This window comes from Ailuropoda melanoleuca, chromosome 5 (genome assembly GCF_002007445.2).
Source record: "Ailuropoda melanoleuca isolate Jingjing chromosome 5, ASM200744v2, whole genome shotgun sequence".
Classification (NCBI taxonomy): domain Eukaryota; kingdom Metazoa; phylum Chordata; class Mammalia; order Carnivora; family Ursidae; genus Ailuropoda; species Ailuropoda melanoleuca.
In genome coordinates, this window is record NC_048222.1 from 6033024 (window position 1) to 6039808 (window position 6785).

The window sequence follows — 6785 nt, forward strand, 5'->3', positions numbered from 1 at the left end:
TCTGGGCAAGGTCATTTTAAGTAGTCGTTTGCAAAAAGAGAAGATTTTAGGTCCAAATGGAAGTGATGTGGCAACTAAACGCTGTGTGAGGGACCAACTATTTGCATCACACGGGCACACGGAAGATGCCTCTGCTGTAAACCTTCTGAGCGTGTTGCCTGCGTTTCGATCCTCCGCGACTGCTTTGGAGTTAGCCCCGGTCAATGCGAAGCCGCACACACTGGGTAACAGTGTGCGAGTGAGGAGAGCCCAGCGTCTGCGAGGAGAGGGGCCTGGGTCTAATGGGGGCTCTGCCACCTTGCTCACTGCCCGATCCCCAGGAATGACCTACTCTAGAGGATGGCTGTGAGAATCAAGTGAGCTAGTGTGTAGAATGCAAACGATGATGGGGAGCAAGTGCCCAGTGGGGGGCTTCTAGGCCGCCGTGTTCCAGGCTGTGCTGGGCACGCGGGAAACAGGGGTGGGGGTGTGAATGGGCTCTTCGGCTCGACCCCTCTCCAGTTGCTGTGTGGAGTGCAAATAGGACCTGAGCACAAAGTTTTGCATCTCTTCCTTGTTTGGGTACTTTCGTCACCCGCGGTCTATTCAACGTCCTGTGGATTCATCCGTGCATTTCCCTCAGAGCTCGTGGGTCCCTGCTGCCCACAGCTTCTCGCACATGGTCCCAGATGCCATTCCCAGGCCTATGGCCCCACGGGCCTCTGCTGTCTTTCTCTGGAGCCCAGGCTGCCGGGCACTGTTGCGAAAAGTCAAGAGATGGGTCATTCCTCCATTCAACGAGGGCTTACTGAGCTCCTTCGACGCGCGGAGGGAGCTTTGTGGGGAGGGACAGGACAGTCGTGGTGGTGTCATCCCCATCACACTCACGGACTAGTGGGAGATGGTGAGTGCGTCGTTCCACAATGTGACAGGGGCTATGGAGGAAATGGCAGGATGCGGTGACTGAGGGTAACAGAGGAGGAGGGAGACCACTTCGCCAAAGGGGCCCACGAAGGCCTTCCTCAGGAGGGACGTCCAGGCTGAAACCCCAAGGTTGAGTGGAGCCGCTCAGATGGAATGTGCCCGGCGCTCTGGGGGACCCGAGGATGCCTGGGTGGTGGCACTGAGGAGTGTGATGGGAGCTATGACACAAGTTGGGGAGGCACATAGGGTTCAGCTCACACCAGGCCTGGAGGTCCGGGCACGCTCAGAATTTTATCCTCAAAGAAATGGGGAAGCCCTGACAGATTTCAAGTAGAGAACAGACATGAGAGGATTGAGATTTACCAAGACTCTCATCACCCCTGAAACGGGGCCATTCTGGCACCTGGGCCTGTGGGCTTCTGCTGGTCCTGCCTCGATGGCTAAAGCTTCACCCTCAGAAGCCCACCTCAGGTCCCTCCCAGCACTCCCCCTCTGCATCTACGCGACTGGAAGACTGTCATTCTCTCCCTGTCTCATTGTGGTAAAGCAGACCAACATACAATGTAAGCTTTCCACCATAGTTCAGTGCACAGCTCAGTGGCATTGCGCTCACTTGCCGTCTCGTGCAACCGCCACCCACTGTACCCACTAAACATCCTTTCTGTTAACTTCTCTCCTCTGTGCCATCAGCTGCTTCTGCGCTGTCTCTAAAGGGACATGGGGCCTCTCCTGTGCCAGGGCCTGTCCTTTCAACATTAATGTTAATGAATGAACGAATGAATGAATGCCTCTCTCTCTCTCTCTCTCTATATATATATATATATTTAAATATAATTATATATATATTTAAGATTTATTTATTTATTTGAGAGACAGAGAGAGGGAACATGAGTGGGGGGAGGGGCAGAGGGAGAGGGAGAATCTCAAGCAGACTCTGCACTGAGCATGGAGCCCACCCCGGGCTTGATCTCATGACCCTGAGACCATGACCTGAGCGGAAATCAAGCATCAAAGCTCAACCAGCTGAGCCACCCAGGTGCCTCATTCATTCATTCATTCATTCATTCATTCACTCATTTATACATCCTTCCTTCAATTATATCCTCCCTTGAGGTGAGACTAAATTGCTCCTTCACTTCAATGCCTCGGTTCCTAGTTATTCTGTACTCTGCCTGCAGGGCTAACACCACCGGCACCCCCAGCCCCAGGGGTCATTCCTTGGCCTTGCAGGCAACACTGTTCACCACCCCTTCCGCTGTGAGCTTCTTTGGTGCCTTGGCTTCTGTCCTGCTGCAGAAGAGCAGCCCCTCACACACGGAATGCCTCCCATTTATGTCCTCTCCCTCCTCCTGTCCCAAAACACAGGCAGCCTTGCTTCTGCTCCCAGCTCAGCGCTTCTACCATCGGGCTCAGGTTTCCAGCTGCCAGCTGGACATTTCCCCAGGGACAGCTAGCCAGTGTCTCAAATGCGATACGTCCCAAACGAAACCCATAATTTCCCCCCGACCAGGTCCAGCTTCTAGTTCACGTGTCCCAAAGGTCATAATCGCCACTGCCTTAGTTCAGGCCCTGGTGAACGCTTCCCTTTACTCTGGCGAGAATCTCCCTTATGTCTGACTATGTTCTTGCCCTGCAGGAATCCACCCTCTCTGCTGCTTCCAGATTCATCCTCTTCACACCTGGGCTCAGTCGTAGTGCTCACCTGTTCAAACACATCAGCGACACACACACTGATACACCTTTGGCCTGACATCCAACCGTTGCCAGCCCACCCCTGAGTCTTACCTAGGATACCAGAATGGACCGCAAGACTTCGATCACTCTGCAGCCCCTTCCCATGCTAGCCCACCTGACTCTAGAGGCCTGTCTTCAAGTTCCTTCCAGCCGATGCTTTTCCTTCCTAATCCTGCTCCGATGCTCTCTACCTGAAGTGGTTCCTCCCTATAGCACCTTGTGGCAACTTTCCTGTTGACGCTGATTCTGTTCTTATTTGCTCTGCCTGATGTTAGTCTTTCCCTCCATTCTCTTCTCCAAACCATCTTGTCCTGTCAGTAAAATTACGACCGGAAGCCTCAATGACTTCTTCCATGTCCTCCCACCCACCATCTCTGAGCCTGTGGTTTCAGCAGTGGGGGGAAGGCCTGGCACAATACAAACAACAATGGAGCGGAGTCAAAGCACCTGAGACCCGTCAGCTGTTCCATAGGAACCAATCCTTTGACCCACTGAGACTTCACTTCATCGATGAAACTGATGATTTCGATTAAGAAGATCTTTTAACTCCTGTGTCTCCCAACACCTAAGACAATGCCTGCTGCTACAGAACAAGTTAACTATTTTCACCAATAATGTTGTTTACCTCCTAACCACCCCCCAAAAAAAAATTACTTCCGGGACGTGATAGTCTTTTTCAAAAGGAGAAGTGTATTTTCCCCCACTTTTTTTTTTTTTAAATAACTGGCCACAACTCTGATTTCAAACATATAATCAACTGTGTGCTCTAAAATAAGCTATAGGGGTACCTGAGTGGCTCAGTGGGTTAAGCATCTGACTCTAGATTTCGGCTCAGGCCTTGAACTCAGGGCTGTGGGATAGAGCCCTGTGCAGCCTCTGTGCTCAGCGGGGAGTCTGCTTGAGGGCTCTCTCTCTCCCTCTCCCTCTGCCCCTCCCTCCACTCATGCTCTCTCCCTCTCTAAAAATAAAACAATAAAAATAAATAAGTAAATGAATAAAATATGTTATGCACACAAATAGAGATTTTTACGCGCAGACTGGACTACAGCTATAACCTATGTATCATGCAAACCATTGGCATTCAGGGTTGGGAGTGAATTTTGCTCAACTTGAGCACCTCACCAGGCAGCTAAAAACATTTATGGGTATCAGCCCAGGTCCCATGCAGATCAGAGAGGCTCCCTGTGCCAGGGCGCATGGCCCTTCTGGTGAGATGCCCCTTCTGCTTTTGAGGGAGGGCCCCCCCGTCTTCTCCCAGGGGGGCTCCTCACTGGAGATCAGTTCACGTTCAGGTCTTCCTGGGTGCCTCAACTTGGCCAGGGAGGACCAGGCCTCCCCATCGGCACAGACTCAGTCTTTCTGAGGCCCTCATCGCTCCTGCAAAGCCTGATGGAGTATAAATCTGGTTCCCAGTCTCCTCGCAGACTTCCCAAACTCTTGGCCACATCTTCAGTCCCACTCTTCCTCACAGTGGAGCACCTGTGCCCTCAGACCTCCCGGGGTGCTCGGTCCTGAGGAAGAACGGATGAGAGGGTGTGTGCCCCCCCGCAGCTTTCCTACAGGTTGTTCAGGGGAACATTCTCCAGATCAAACGCTGCTGCTATTTATTCACCAGGTTGCAAATGTAAAGGTTTCGAACCTCCTCGCCCAGGAAAAAGCCATTCCAGAATATGATCTTACCTACACTGTCCTTAAGAAGGAGAAGAGCTTTTTCTATTCCTTGTCATTTGTTCTTATATTTTAAATGGCTGCCTTGTACCGATGACTCTCAAGGGCTAATCCCGAGAGAAAGAGCGAAGGAAGGGGTAGCATGGCCCGTGTTCTCATGTCCTTCTCACGATGTACTGGCCCAGCAGCTCTCGTCTTCTGGAGAAAGGATCCGACTTCGGGCATGCACACCTGAATGCAGTATGGCTCAACTGGAGTCCAGGTGAATTCCGATCAGGAAGCCATTGGGTGCTTGTTACAGTGCAAACCCGGGGCCTCACCCAGACCCACAGAATAAGAAGATTAGGGAGTACTGTTTGAGGTCCATTTCTTGGGCTTAGCATGCATTTCAGTCTACGTGCTACCAAACCTCAGGGATTTTTTGGTGGAAGGCACTGTTCTCAACTATGGGAACCTGGGGATTTATGACTAGTTAGTGCGCAGGCTATGGGAGGCTGGAGATGGGTGTGTGGGGGGGTACATTTTGAAAACCAGGGGTCTTATTTATAATGGTAAAGTCACACTGCCTTTGGGTCACACCACCTGACTCTATTCATATATTCTCTCTTCTCTAACTAGCTGGCACCTCAACTCTGTGCCAGTTTAGAAATTCTGAAAATAGTTCTGCCGCTGAGCTTTAGAAATGAGCTGCTGGTGTCACGAATGTGACACCCCTCTTTCAGGGGTTTGAGCTTCTTCCCACATTCGGTTATAACAATTGTACTTCGTGCACTGAGGGAGGAACGAATGGCCAAGTTAAAACTATTCAGAGCTCTGCTCCCTCTCCTCACCCTTATATGCATACAACCACTATACACCCCCCATCCGCACACAACTGCTTTATATAACAACATGGGGACGTTCTGCCGCAAGGAGACTTCACGACAGATTTGAGCGATTTTTAGAATCCAGCTAAAAGAGTTTGTGGAACAGCCCCATGCTGCATTTTTTTTCCAAAAATAATTTACATATGATACAAAAATACTTCTCTTTACTAAGGAACATTAATATTTTCCAGCCTTAAGTGAAAGTTGGGTCTGTGTGTACCTTAATTTTACACACACACACACATATATATATATATATATAATGTAAAAATAAGGTACATACAAATATATTATATACAAAGAGTATATATATATATATATATATAAATCCTTGAGGCTATCTTTCAGGGCATGGAGCGTGGAAAATCTTAGCTGGGCCCCATCTCTCCTGCCTAACGTTTTCTTGAAAAAGATTTGTTTATCTATTTTAGAGGGAGAGTGAGAGCACACATGTGCATGAGCAGGGGGAGGGGCAGAGGGGGAGGGAGAGGGAGAGAATCGCAAGCAGACTCCACACCTAGTCCGGAGCCCAACTCGGGGCCTGACGTGGGGCTCGATCCCGCGATCCTGAGATCACGACCTGAGCTGAGACCAAGAGTGGGACCCTCGGCTGACTGAGCCACCCAGGCGCCCCTCCTGCCTAACAGCTTTGACTGGTTGCATCCAGAAACCATCGGTGCTTGTGAAAATGCAGATTCCTGGGCCCTGAATCCTACTAACTAAATCAGAATCTCGGGGGGGGGGCGACATGCATGTAGTCTGCATTTTGAACAGGCTCCTGGGAGACAGTTGTGATGTCCTATTCCAGAGCATAAATATCACAAACCTCTCATTGGAAGGCAGACGTGTTCCTGCCAGGCTAAGAAAGTGCCTTAGTTGTCTGGCATGGCTGGGTGGAAGGCAAGAGCCCCGTCTTCCCCTTTGGAAATATCTCACAGCACCTACAAGGTGCTCCATATGGATATGCACCTCCCTGTTTCTCCTGCTGTTGATGGAGAGAAGAGGGGTCATGAAATGCCAGTAAAAGAACGGGCAGGTGAAGGGCCTCATACTAATAGCATTTCAGCTGCTGACTCTGCCAGCTCGGGGTGATTTCCACTCCATTTTCCAGAGCCCCTCAGTGTTGGGATGGAAGGATAGTCCCATTTTGCTCCTGCACGGGCTAGTTCCACCATCGTTGGACCAGTCGCAGACAACTCTACCCTGACCATAAACTTTCGTCTGAACTTCAGTACTGCAAACTTCTATGTCACTTTTCATATTGGCGAAAGACACGCTGACCTCAGACTAGCAGGAAATCCTCTCTAGAAATCAAACACTTGGTCAGGTAAGTGTAAGAGGATGGTCTGATGCTGTCCACCCCCGGCCCCAACAGAGAAAGGGCTTATTTTGTCAGTGGTACTTGGAATCACTCTCATTTTAGCTAACCCTCCATAGCCGATGGAATTAAGTTTGGAAAAGCAATGTCACAATGTGTTTGGTGGCTGAAAACACCCTTCAAAATGGGGGGAGGATATGGGAAGACGGGAAAAAGGACTCAATAATTCAGGAAGTAGTTTTTCATATTAGCTGTATAAGAACTGTAGTCCTTTTTATAAAGTTTAAGGGTTTGAA